The sequence below is a fragment of the Protopterus annectens genome, chromosome 3.part1 (assembly GCF_019279795.1).
Source record: "Protopterus annectens isolate FY-2018-M chromosome 3.part1, PAN1.0, whole genome shotgun sequence".
Lineage (NCBI taxonomy): Eukaryota > Metazoa > Chordata > Ceratodontiformes > Protopteridae > Protopterus > Protopterus annectens.
This window is the reverse complement of record NC_056732.1, coordinates 133,319,131-133,334,250: the sequence shown is the minus strand read 5'-3', so window position 1 is coordinate 133,334,250 and position 15,120 is coordinate 133,319,131. Positions and strand designations below refer to the sequence as shown.

The 15,120-nt window shown below is 39.8% G+C and overlaps 1 pseudogene; it reads left to right on the top strand.

Annotated features, from left to right (window-relative positions):
• Positions 1-15,120, top strand: part of LOC122797641 — a 121,567-nt pseudogene that overhangs the window by 72,738 nt on the left and 33,709 nt on the right.

The window sequence follows — 15,120 nt, the reverse complement described above, 5'->3', positions numbered from 1 at the left end:
CTTCATACCACAGCTGTGCACAATAAAAATTAACAAGCATTCGCAAAGGTCTGCAGAGTCATGTAGTGTCAACTACGGACACCCACAGACATTTCTGATTCAAAAAAAGGCACAGCTAACCTTTGTCCACCACTACTCTAGATGTATGTAATTACCACAGGCACACTGTACTCAAGAAAATGTGCAGGACAACTGTAGTGGCTAGCTAATCAAAAAATGCTCTCAAGTAGCACAGTGTGTTGACTTGACTGTCACACATCAGAATGTGGTACAAATATTTGTTGGTCTCCATGCATGGGTAATGAAAGCTGCAATCCAGAAAACATTTGTGAATTGTGGACCACCAGAAAAAAATAGACCACACCTCTGTTAGGTACATACACACACACATACACACGTACACACGCGCGCACACACACACACACACACACACACACACACACACACACACACACACACACACACACACACACACATGAGTTCTGCAGCCAGCAGTGGTCGATTAAAAGTTAAATTGACCTCTGTATTATCGACCCAGTTTGGTGGACAACACAGATGTCTGACAGATGTGTGAGACTAACACTCCCTGGTGTAGGGGAATATGGCCTTTCCTTCTGGAACTGTGCAATCTCTGAGTTAGCACATATATATAATTAACAGAGGGTATGGGGGGAGCAGGAGTGCTTGCCCCGATGCAAAATACATTTTTTTCTTTTGCATGTACAGTAAAGTGTTAACATTTGTTTGTCAATGTAAGTGTGTCAGTGTTCTAGATGTCATTTGTGAGGTTTGACAAAGGGTAGTAATTCACATAGATAGATAGATAGATAGATAGATAGATAGATAGATAGATAGATAGATAGATAGATGTACACACATATCAAGTCTACAACAACACAACATCAGGGAAAAGAAAAAAAAAGAAAACACCTGATGTGGCAGCGGCTGAAACACAGCTTGCATGATCACGATTTCATAATAGGACTGATAGGTACAGTGGATATAAAAAGTATACACACCCCTGTTAAAATGTCAGTTTTTTGTGATGTAAAAAAATGAGACCACAATAAATCATTTCAAAACTTTTCCCACCTTTAATGTGACCTATAACCTGTACAATTCAATTGAAAAACAAACAAATCTGTTGGGGGGAAAATATAAAAAATAAAAAGCATACAATAAACTGGTTGCATAAGTGTGCACACCCTTAAGCTAATACTTTGTTGAAGCACCTTTTGATTTAATTACAGCATTCAGTCTTCTTTGGTACACACCTGCCATCAACTAAAGAGACTCTGATAAACCCCAGGATTTTCCTGACATTAACTCAGTTGCCTGCTACAGCAAAACCCATGGTTCGCAGAGAGCTTACAAAGCATCAAAGGGATCTCATTGTTGAAAGGTATCAGTCAGGAAAAGGGTAGAAAAACATTTCCACAGCATTGGATATACCATGGAACACAGTGAAGACAGTCCTCAAAAATGGGGAAACTATGGGACAACAGTGATGTTGCAAAGAACTGGACATCCCTCCAAAATTGATGAAAAGACAAGATTAAACCTGGTCAGGGAGGCTGCCAAAAGACATACAGCAACACTGAAGGAGTTGCAGGAATTTCTGGCAAGTGCTGGTCATGTACTACATGTGACAACAATCTCCCATATTCTCCATATGTCTGGAGTATGGGGTAGGGTTGCAAGACACAAGCCTTTTCTTACACAGAAAAACATCCAAGCCCGGATAAAATTTGCAAAACAATATATCAAGTCTCCCAAAAGCATGTGGGAAAATGTGTTATGGTCCGATGAGAACAAGGTTGAACTTTTTGGCCGCAATTCCAAAAGGTGCATTTGGCGCAAAAACAACACTTCACATCACCAAAAGAACACCATCCCCAAGGTGAAGCATGTTGGTGGCAGTATCATGCTTTGGGGTTGCTTTTCCTCAGCTGGAACTGGGGCTTTAGTCAAGGTGGAAGGAATTATGAGCAGTTCCAAATACCAGTCACTTTTGGCCCAAAGCCTTCAGGCATCTGCTAGAAAGCTGAAGATGAAGAGGAATTCCAATTTTCAGCACAACAATGACCCCGAGCATACATCAAAATCAACAAAAGAATGGCTTCACCAGAAGAAAATTAAAGTTTTTGGAATGTCCCAGCCAGAGCCCAGACCTAAATCCAGTAGAAAATCTGTGAGGTGACCTGAAGAGTGCTGTGCACAAGAGATGCCCTCACAATCTGACAGATTTGGAGCGATATTGAAAGGAAAAGTGGGCAAATATTGTCAAGTTAAGATGTGCCATGCTGATAGACTCCTACCCAAGAAGATTGAATGCTGTAATTAAATCAAAAGGTGTTTCAACAAAGTATTACTGTGCTGTTTGGTATTTACTTCTGTGAAGTCCAGGCCAACATGAAGGGAATATGGCTGACAAAGTTCTCAGACAAGTGCAAGTTGGGAGCTATTATTAACTCCCCAAGTGATGCTGACATCCTACAGAAAGGCCTCAGTGAGACCAATGACTAGTGTCAAAACCATGACCTTAAGCTCAATGCCAAAAAATGTGTCGTCATCCCCTTTGGGAAAAACCCCGTTCCTATGAATTACCACATCAATGGTAGTCCACTGAACACAGAAGGCATTATCAGAGATCTGAGTACACAGGTTGACAGCAACCTCTCTTTTGACCACCACATTGCCACTGTGATCAGAAAGTCCTTCTATGTGGCACATCTCATTACTAAGGGTTTTGCATCCAGGAAGAAAGAGGTTTGTCTCCCTCTACTCTTGCCTCATTAGGCCAATCATCGAGTACAATGCTCCATTTGGAATGTACCTTACTAGATACCTGCAACAACTGGAGAGGCCACAAAAGTACCTCACAAAGAGGATCCTAGGCCTTAAACCCTTGTTCTATATGGACAGACTCAAAAAACTCCATCTATTTTCTGTCTCATATCACCTACTTAGAGGTGATCTCTGCTTGGCTTACAAAGCCATGTCTGACCCAGCTCTGGTAGAAATGCTACATCTAAAGAAATCCCAATCCCTCCGCCCCAAAAGCTCCAGAGACCTCAACCTCATTACCACAATCAACAGAACATGCTGGAAGGACAGGGTCATAACCCAGAGACTGCCCATGCTATGGAACAGACTTCCCATAGATGTCAAACAGAACACCTTACTAGCCCTATTCAGGAGAAATTTTGATAAGTAATGGAAAATAAAAAATTCACCCTGGGGATCACTCCAGTGGCTCTACTTGACAGAGGCACTGGGAATTAAGGTCGGGTGGCACGATACCAGGATAATTCTATGGGCTAGGTTTGTAAAGGCTCCAGGGCCATTAGCCTAGTACACTCCTATGTACCTATGAATTGCTACACACTGTGCCCTAGCTAAACCTATACACTGCAAAAAGAATTCTTGTTCAAACACAAATAGATTTTTTTCTAAAATAAGTTTGAGTAACATACAAATCAATATAACTTTATTAGAGGAAAAGTCACTGCAGCTTGAAAGAAAAGTTCTAACATTCTCAATACCCACTTCACTGGGTATTACAATGTAACATTATCAATACCCACGTCATTGGGTATTACAATATAAAGTGAAACAATGTCAAGGGTAACAAAAAGCAACCCATCAGGCATCTTCAGATCTTTATACCAGGCATATAAACTATGTAAAATTTTTTTTGTGTCCTTCAGAACATTAGGAAGACGATCTAGCACTTGTTGAGTTGATTTCTCAGCAAATATAGAGAGAGATACATTCACCCAGCAATGGCTGGAAACAATAGGGCACAGAGGTGTTTCTCTTAAATTTTTATGTAGGAATCAATATCATAGGTAGCATGATCTTGCAGGATATCTTGTATTTTACTCACATAATGCTGCTTATCCATCAGGACAATACCTACCCCTTTTTCTGCTGGACGTATCTCAAGAGGCATAGTTTAACATAATTCATTGGGAGTTAAGTTGTAAATATTAGCTGCATATCTAATATACTGCAAGTATCTTTCAATACTTGTCATAGATCATTCTCACACAAACTAGTGAATGCTTCTGCCAAAGGGTGGGACACAGGTATAAACAAGCTGGGTTTCTTAAACAATTAGTTAATACCAATATCATTTTAGGGAAATATCATCTTTAAACTGATGTCCCTAGACCAATAATTTAAGATCAATAATCACGTTTGTGACATTCATCTTCCTGGCTGGTATAAAGCTTAATCCTTTATTCAACACATTAATTTGATCAGCAGTAAGAGATAAAGACAAAATATTAACAAATAAATTGTTCAGTTCTTGCTTCTCGTGTTCATTCTGTGAACCGCATTGCCTTGATTCAGTGAACAAACTCCTCTTCTTTTTCTCTGGCTTCAGGATCATCCCCTTGTATGGTATGTCTCTATGGGGAGGGGTTCCATGAAGGAAAAAATGGGTAGCCACAGTAGAAGTACTGGGGGCAGTGTTAGATGGCTGCAACCTAGTTTGTACATGAAACGGATTCTGAGAAACACCAGTCTCCAGTTTATTACTCGGCAATGGCATATCAGCATTCAAGCTACTGGTCACATCAGATTGTACATTATCATCATGCCTGTCATTCGACTCAGCTCATGGACATAAACAAACATGCCCCTATATAATGTCTAACCAGGCTCCCTGCAATGTTTATTAATCAATTGCAACTGGCATTTATAGGCATAAGCATTATCAAATATTTCATCCAAACATTCCTTTTGATAGTCAGATGTAAATCTACCAAGAATGTCATTTTTAAGCCTTTGGAAAGTGCCTCTTTCTCTGGTTTAAAATAATTAAGTAATAGCATCATATAATCAAAGTTCATCTGTAGATTTAAAGAGTGCCAGTGCCTCAGGAACTCATGGTGACTGTTCTTATGTGTTGGCATCTTAAGCACATGTAATCCCCGAGGTATAATCTTATCGTGAATGGCAGCTTCAAAGTGTAACCATTGCCATTGGTGGCACTTAAACTTGTAAAGTTTATTTTCAAGGTATCTTAATAACACTGTGTATGCTTCATGTATACCACAGTCAGAACTTGTATCCTTGTCACACTTCTAGACACATATCAAATAAAGGGTTCACTTACTCAAAGAGCAAACGTTGTAGTCAATCCATGTTAGGCATAACAGCCCTATTGGATTATATCCCAGCTCTGAATCACGTCCTTCTGCTATGTACTGCAGGTAATAAACCTGCCAAAATAACAAAAAAAAAAAAAATGATGAATGTGCAAGTAAAGATCGGCTATTCACATAAAGATGAAAAAAAAACAGAGTGAACCCAAGAAACAATAAGGAAGGTACAGCACAACTTTAATATAAAACAAATAAAACAAACAAGTTAGCACTTCCACAGTAAAATAGCCACTTCATCAGACCATTAATATCCAAGAAAACTAAGTATTTAAAATGCAGACTGACCTATAAAACACAAGAATCATATCACGATACATAAACCGATTCATTATTAAAAGACTCCATTCATAAAAAAAACAGCCAATCAAATTAATGCCTGAGACCATGTGTTCTAAGTACAGGCTTGACAGAAACAACTTCCTTCAAGCCTGGAATATTATCTACTCATAAACATATAATCCACTTAAGCTCTGAACATTCAGTTCGATTCTTAACATCTCCACCCCTAATATTTTCATCAATCACTTCTAAAAGTGCAAACGTGAAAGTATTCTCCTGGATTCAGCAAGCAGCTGTGCAGGAATAAGTTATTCCTGCACTGCAGGGACCATTCCTGTTCAGCATGGTAGCGTGCCATGCATATTTATGAAGGCGCGTTGCCATACTCTAAAACGGACACGGTTCTGTGTGCAAGTGCAGGGGGTGTGTCTGAAAGCAGAGTTCTCACAATACACATGCCCCCTGCACTCCAGAATTGCCTTTCAGCAATTAAAAACAAGCAAGAATGCTCATAACACCCCCAACCCTTCAGGAAAACAAAAAATATGTGGTCAGTGCAAAAGGGACAATCGTCCCTACCCAGCATACCTCTCAACTGTGCAGATTTTCATAGAATGCCCAGATGTTTGCCTCATATTTTTGGTGTGTTCCCCCTAAAATGTGTACCTTTCTGGCAAATAGCTGAGGATTGAAGTCATTCAATAATGACAAAACATTTGAGTTTAAGACTCCACACATCTGTCAGAAAATTCATGCTAATGTAAAACCCATTATTCTATCAACTTTTTAAGTTTGTAAGAGCAATATTTAAAATCTATCCCTATTTGTCCCCCCATCATTGTAGGCTTTGTCCAGATATTTTGCTCTAAGAGGTTGAGAGGTATGCTACCAAGCCAAAAGTTTTCTGAAGGGTATAGATAAAATAACACAACAAAACTTTTTTTTTTTTTTAATGCGATAAAGTTTAAGCATAGCTGCAAAGGTGTGCATGTTGCTTAGCTACACTTAGTCCAGCTTAAACAGCACAAGAAGTTAAATAGCAAGAGACATTGAACATAAGCAGTGTTGCAATAGTGTAGTAGTTAGAGCATACACTTTGCGAGCAGCCATTTCCAGTTCAATCTCCATTATAACCAATTCACATACATTTTTTAGTATTGCCTACTAAATAATATTTATTTGTTAAATGGAGTACTGCATTAGGTCCAGATGTGAGGTGTCAGTTTAATAAGTTTGTGAAATCCCCATATAAACACAAGTGCCCCATACAGCATAGTCACACATGAATAAATGTAATGAAAGCACAGTGGGGGGTGTCAAGGACAGTAAACAAATTTATACTATGTAATGAATGATGAATCAATGCCATACAGCAGATAGTCTATAAAATGAAAAATAAGCAATGCTAAGCATTGTACAGCTCTGCTTACCAGGTGTAAGCATTGTGTAAATATAACTGCTAAGCAATGAGTAGCCCAGATAAGTGGATTTGCCCATTTGTAAGCAGTGCTGAACCTGTCCCTTTAAGCAATGTCAACCTTAGCTAAGCAGCTTTGCCCGTAGCTTAGCTTAGCTCAGCATATTCAAAACTGTCCAATCACGACAAAGGGTGGGAAATTGGCTGTATTTAAACCCCACAGGGGGGAATACAGCTCATAACTGGTTGCAACTTCCCACTGTAGGCAGGATGGCAGGAGTTGGAGAGGGATTCTGCTTCCAGGCTCAGTGCTGGGGCATACCAGAGTCCAAGGTCATGGTAGGACTCCTTGTAAAAAGACATGATGAGAGGTTGTTGCAGGGCCAGTACCAGGGCTCCCAATATAAAGCAGAAGCCTGGGACCATCTCGCCCATGATGTCACCAGTGCCGCTGGTATCCCTCAGACTGCTGAGCAGGTCAGGCACCACTATAGGTTCATAGGTTCATAGATGTCGACTTAAAGCGGAGAAAGAGGGAGGTCTTGGATGAGTGGGTCCAAGAAGCAAGGCAAAGGGGGTGATGTCCCAGCAGTGTGTAAGTAGTCGTACCATTACTGTTTACTAAAGTCCAGCATGTGTATGTGATGGATAGTTATGCCTAAATATGTCTCTATTTCCTTTACAGCTGCAGCTGAGCGGGATGTGAATCAGGAAGCCCATGCAAGTAGGCTACAAGACTGTATTGTGAGGCTGGTGAGAAACAATCATGCTTGTAGTAGTCGTACCAAATAAATATAAAGTAGTAGAAAGTCATCTGGCAGTATAAAACTGTTGTATTGGTTGAACTGACTAAACCAAACAATATGACAGCAATAGTCCCATATAGGTCATATTTAAATAAAACGGTAACTGCCTGGCAATAAAGCTCTAAATCCTGGACTAGTTTTGTTTACTCTGATATTGTATTGCATTTATTGTTGCATTCTCTGAATAGTAATGTTGTATTAACCACTGTTACCTACACTGTGCTACATAAAAAATGTCTAGAAATGTCTGTATAAGACTGTTGTAAGTACAAGATCAGATTGTACAACCAAGAGAGACTTAGACAGAAAACAGTGAAGAGATAGACAGCAATATCCAAATAGCATACTCTACTGTGATTTAAATTATTGTACTTTTAGCAGACACGGCCATGGTTCGAATCCCGGGAGTGGTAATAAGCTGTATGCATAATCATACCTCTCAACTGTACAGATTTTTCAGAATGTCCAGATAATTGGCTCATATTTTCTGCCTGTTCCTCTGTCACCCTGGCAAATCAGTGGGATGATTTCAGAACTGTAGTAAAGAAATAATGACATACATTTGATTTTCAGACCTCAAAACCTTCAGAAAATGTATATTAAAACAAATCCTGTCACTCATGCAACTCTCCAAGTTTATGACAGCAATATTCAAAACATGTCCCTGTTTGTACCCCCATGTTGTCAAGCTTTGCCCAGAGTGTGTGCATTAAGAGATTGAGAGGTATGTGCATAATATTAACTGGAATCTGGGAATATGTGTAGAAACAGTCAGGTAGTGTTAAACATTCCCTCCATAGGTCCGTTAGATAAGAAAACTGTGTCTGCCAATAAAGATTTAAATCCTGAACTGGTAGTGTTTAATCTGGTATAGTATGGCTTGACATGTAGCATTCAGTAACATCTGATATCAGAATAGTACTGTTGTGTCAACCATTGTTTCTCACACTGTGCTACATAAAAATATGTGTAGGAATGTCTGTGTAAGACTATTATAATTACAAGGTCAAATTGTACAACCAAGAGAAAACACTTAAGCAATATACAGTCATATCCAAATAACACACTCTACTGTGTCTCAAATTGTATTTTTAGCAGACACAGCCACCGTTCAAATCCTGGGAGTGGTAGTAAATTGTATGCATAATCATAACTCTCAACTGTACAGATTTTTCAGAATGTCCAGATAACTGACTCATATTTTCTGCCTCTTCCTTTGTCCCCCTGGCGCAAATCAGTGGGATGATCTCAGAATTGTAGTCATAAAATAATGACATATATTTGATTTTCAGACCTCAAAACCTTCAGAAAATGTATATTAAAACAAATCCTGTCACTCATGCAACTCTCCAAGTTTATGACATCAATATTTAAAGCATATCCCTATTTGTACTCCCATGTTGTCAAGCTTTGTCCAGAGTGTGTGCATTAAGAGATTGAGAGGTATGTGCATAGTATTAACTTTGAATTTGGGAATATGTGTAGAAACAGTCAGGTAGTGTTAACAAACATTCTCTCCACAGGTCTACCAGGTAAGAGATGTAAGAATTTAGCTATAAGATAGTTGAAGTATACACTGTGTACAAACATACCACTGCCCAAACCAAGGCCATAGGTTATTGTAATAGTACCTGTACCTTAATGATTAGAGCAATGATCATTAAAGTTGTGAATACTACAAGGATATATAAGTTGTTAATTGACATCTCCCCCCCCCCACCATATCTGCAACAATAATCTAAATAAACAAATCAATGGGTATGTTTACAGGTACAGGACATTTTGACCCTGCCAATTTGCCCCCGGATAATTCGCCCCCGACCGATTTGACCCAGGACGGTTGGACCTGAACAGCAGCCTCAAACTGAATGTGGTTCTGTCGGAGAATTCTGCCCAGGTGTAATCTAAAGGATACGCATCAAAATAATCTATGATTACGGACCAAATTCATCTGATCGACTAAGAAGAAGGTTGAACAGTGTGGTGTGGAAGTCCCAAGTTCGATTCCCGAAGAGGGAGGCGGTACTAGCACTTCCCATTGGGAGGCGCAACCTTTCTTGAGACCAACACCCATGCTTCGTAACAGCAATACATGTGACCCTTGTGCTGAGAGAGTCTGTGACCCTGAGAATCAGTGATCTGAAGTCCTTTGGTTGTGGGATAATCACTACGATGTCTGCTGCTTATTGTATTGAGATTGGAGTTTTCCTCAGATACCTCTTACATGGTTAGTCTGGTGAAGGCTGTTTACCTACGACTGACAGTAATGCTCTATTCAAATTATTGGCACATTAGGGATGTAAGTAACTGATGAAGGATGGATCCTGCATTTGGCCCCACAGGATCTCTTAAAGTCCCAGGCCACCTGAAGTGCTAATCGAGCAGTTGAATTTGCACAGTGATGGAAACCAGCTTGAGTGATGCTTGGCACATGTACAAGGAGTTTCGCTAAAGCATGCGCTCTTTAGATGTTTATTGACAAAACTTTACTCTGTTTCCACAGTTTTGTTAAAAACATGCATGTCACTACTTGTGAAATAAACTTGACTGAGTACTTCCTGGATTTTCCTACAGCCGGGAATGGTAAATGTTTAGAGCTGATTGGGGCTATGCTGCTAGCAGGAATCCATTTTGCATGCATAAATTAATGGGATGAGCTACTTCGGGAAAAGAAAACAGTCTCTGTGCTGTTTATAAAACTGTAATACTGGAAGAGGGCTGATCAGAGCAACATCCAGTCTGCGGCCTGCAAAAGCATTCATCCTTTCAAGTCAAGTGAGGAGTACCTCTTTGCTATGAAGAAGGACTTGGCAGAATAGCTTAACACCCTATATGATTTAGACATGCAGGTTGACAACTTCTTGGAAGTACTAGAGACTGGATATGTGCTATGCCAGCATGCAAACAATGTCAACCTGGTTGCTCAGGAATTTGAACAGAGTCATCCATTAGCTATCAAAACCCTAAATATTTCTCAAGGGGAGGTTGTCTTCCAGGCCTGTAATGTGACTTCTGGTTTGTTCTTTGCCAGGGACAATATCTACAACTTTATCTGCTGGTGCAGACAGGAGCTAGCCATTCCAGATGTACTTATGTTTGAAACTAATGACCTGGTATTAAAGAGAAATGAAAAGCACATTGTACTTTGCCTGCTGGATGTGGCAAGGCGAGGATCCAAATTTGGAATGCTAGTCCCAAGCCTCATCCAGATGGAGGAGGAAATTGAGGAGGAAATAAGGAATCACTTGAGCTTGGATGATAGCAACAGACCTGAGGAAGAAGAGAGAGAGCATGAATTAAGTACAAACCCCTCATCTAGCCACAAAAGGCACCCCAGCGTTCTTTGTGTGACTTCAAGAACTTGGATGAACTCGTGCGAGAAATCCTCTGCTGCTGTACATGTCCTTCTCAGTTCCCAATGGTCAAAGTTTCAGGGTCAAACAGTCTGGGGTCAAATAGTCTGGAGTCGAACTGTCCACTAAAAAAAATCACATATAAATTTATACATGAAATTGTATAGAAATGCATTGGGGTCGAACCATCCAGGGGCGAACAGTCCAGGATTGAATAGTTCTGCTTCCTATGTTTACACCAAACCTACTGTTGGGACATATGTCCTATTGTTCAATAAATATTGTTCAATAAATATTGAAATGTGTTTTTATTAATGTTCCATGTTGAAATACTATCATTGGTGGCATGTTGCTATCAGTGTAACCTGCATGCCATTGTAATGGCCACTGTGGTTCCATATATGCATGTGTTCTGTTCAAACTTCTTAACCTCTTAGAGTAAAAAATCTGGACAAAGCTATAAAAAAAGTGGTACAAACAGGGACAATTTTAAAATATTGCTCGTACAAACTTAGAAATTTGCTAGAATAACAGGTTTTGTATTAGCATGAATTTTCTGAAGGGTATGAAGTCTAAAACTCAAATCTGAGTCATTATTTTCTAACTTCAGTCTTTAATGATTTGCCATTAATTTGCCAGAAAGCCACAATTTTATGAAAAACAGACTAAATATATAAAGGCGAAAATCTGTACAGTTGATAGGTATGGTTCTGTTTACTATCCAACTGTTCCAAATCTAGTGTTTTGGGTTAATGGGAATATCTATGCATGCTGTTATAAATAATCCTGGATTGTGTTGACTATTACTAACCCACATATGTTTTAAAACTGCAACACCATAGATGGGAAGGTCGGTCCTAGTGGTCCCACCTCTCCCACCTCATCTGGCCATAGCACCAGGCTCCAGCATGCCTGGGACACACCCCGGGACCTTCTCATCCGCTGCTTCTGCACTACCTTTGGGTGGAACCACCTCAGGGCATGGGGCTCATCCCCTCCGGGAGTGGGCAGGGACAGGATCCTGTCACCCAAAGTCAAGTCTGGGGATTGGTGTGTAGTGAGCTCCAAAGGGAGTTTGGAGATCTGCTATGCCAGCTTGAGGACTGCGTAGTGCATTTAGAGGGTCAGCCTGCCCCTCCTGCTCAGCCCCCAGCACAGCCAACTTTGGGGCCATGAAGGTGTAGCGGTGACTGCCCATGGGTGGGGACCACAGTCCCACTGTTTCCATTTGGTGGCTCATGAGCTTATGATTTCCAAACACCCCTCCTCATCCAAGGTGTTTACCCCCCACATGTGTCATATACCAACCCTGTATGCTGTCTTGTCTGTCTTGTCTGTCTCCCTACCCAACCTACCTCCCCATATATACTTACTATCCTTCCCTAACATCCCAATCTCAGCTTAAAAAAAAGGCAATCTGTCCCCCCCCAAAATTTTGCCCCATACATAGCTGTCCATTTTGCACACATGTCCACTGGACACATGTAATCTGGTCTAACTGGCTTCATAACACATTATCGTTGTCCCCACCCCTCTCTCAGGGGTTTGAGTGTCCAAATCTACCTCCAAATTCAGTACATATGCACAGCTGTTGCTGTAGGAAAAATGGACAGCTATGGACCTTCCCTACACTTGTCCTGCACATCCTTAGCTACTTTTCCTATTGTTTTTCCCTCTGTGTGCCCCCTTTTTCACCACTTTCCTAGCACCCCCTTTTTCTTTTCTTTTAAAGAAATTAGCATGGGGGTAAGCAGGAGTAAGCACTTTTAAGTAGTAGTAAGCTAGTTTAAGCCTGTTTATGCAGCAGCAAGCAATGGCTACACAGATTAAACACGGTCAGGCTAACTGTCTGTAAGCATATTTAACTGGAAGTTACCACTGCTTACAGTCACACAAACCCACTTACAACCACTTAAAATGGACTTAATCACTCTGTATCCAACAGCCCTTGTTCTGCCCAGCAACAAAATAATCAGCCCTTCCAAGTCTCAAAACCAGGACCCTCCACATCATAGCCACAGTGATTTACCACTAAGTCATTTGACCTGTAGATCAATGTGATGTTTTCTCAAACATATAATGCAGCACACTCATTCAACAGTAGGGAAAATGTATTTATATATGTAGATGTATGTACGTATGCATATATGCATGTGTGTGTGTATATATATATATATATATATATATATATATATATATATATATATATATTGCATTCGCACACTGGATCCACACTCTGAACCTCTCACTGCAAAACATCTGACCAAAGGCACTGTTAATGGGGGGTGAAGGGGTCCAAAATATGGATCTCTTGTAATTATTGCCATTATCCCTTCCTCCACAGCTGAACTGATCTGCCTTGAAACACAATAACCAGCACTTGCAACTCTTGAACCTAGGACCCTGCACAACATAGCCACAACAAGTTAACAGTAAGCCATCTCATCTATAAGATGTCAGGATGATTTCTCTAACATAGCATGCAGAACAGTCAGTCTATCATAGGGAATGTACAATGTGGAAGCAGTAAAGATTCCAATGATACATATACACACACAAATATATATATATATATATATATATATATATATATATATATATATATATATACATATATATATATATATATATATCTATATATATATATATATATATATACACACACATACATACACATAAAATATATAATTACTTATAGATATGTATAAAAAGAGTATCTACAGAAGGCGCACAGCATATCAAACAGCCATTATTCTTACAGTTGCCACCTTTTAAAATGGCCAGTGTTTGATTCTTTCCTACAAATGAGAATTATTGCATGAAACATATACCCACATACAGTGCAAAGGACATGACACCACACACAAGTTTGCATACATAAAAATGTTTATTTGTGTACTATTTCAGTTGTTTATACCACATCTTATAGCAGTTAGGTGTTTGAAATACCTAACCGATTAATGCAACTCTCAAACAAAACATATGATACAGTAATCTGAAAAACATAACATACTTTGCTGTCCAGGCTAATGCCTTCAAGTAGTACAACAGTAAAAAAAAAACACTTGCCTTGAAGATAAGAACCAATCAACACTTAATTACAGATGTAGTTCAGCAGCCTCCAATTACACTCTGTACTCAACCCCTAGGGAGAAAAATATTTGTTGTCACAATGTAAATGTCTATGTCACATAATGCTTAACTGAAAACGTCACTATCACACTGACAAACAGAACTGTGTGTAAGACACTAAGCTCTAGCCCATCACTGTTACCATGATGAAACGTATAAAAATGTACAGCCATATACCTTAATGTTTCTTATTACTGATATCCCTCACATGTTGTAACAGTATAGGTTAAAAACATTTAATACTCTTCCCCCATAAAATGTCTTACAAGGGCATATAACAGTGTTCTCCATACACTGACCTCCGGACTGTACAAGGTCACACATGTTTTGTCCAGCTGTACCCCTCATATATATGGACCCTACCCCACAATTTTTGTGGGAGTTCACAATATCACTGGAATGATAGCAGGAATGCCAGCGCTAAATAATGATAGGCCATTACCTAACAACCTCTTACTGCATGAAATCTGGACAAAGCCTGGTATATAGGTGGAAGACAGAGGCTGGAACACAAGGCCATATTTGAAATATTACTGTTATACACTGTGAAAGTTGCTGGTGTTACAGGATTGGTTGTAACATACCTTTAAACAGGAATATGAAGTCAGAAGAATGTTGCCATGTACTGATAGCAATCAACGGAGAGAATGTCACTGATATGTCACAGACAAGACCTGTGTGGTGATCATACAAAACATAACAGCCAATCCTCTGGCCATCATGTGGATAAGTTCACAGTTGTGAGCTATGCAGACAGACTAAATTTCATGCAAAACTGGCATGTACAGACAAACCCTGTAAAACTAGCAGCATTCAATGCATATAACAGCAACACTCACACACTGTCCGTAGGTCTGGAACCTTATACAAACATGTAGTTGGCCTGTGTCTGCAAGTCCTGTTGTAAGAGGTATTGCTACCTGCTGTCTGTAACACTGCTGCCCACACACAGGAAG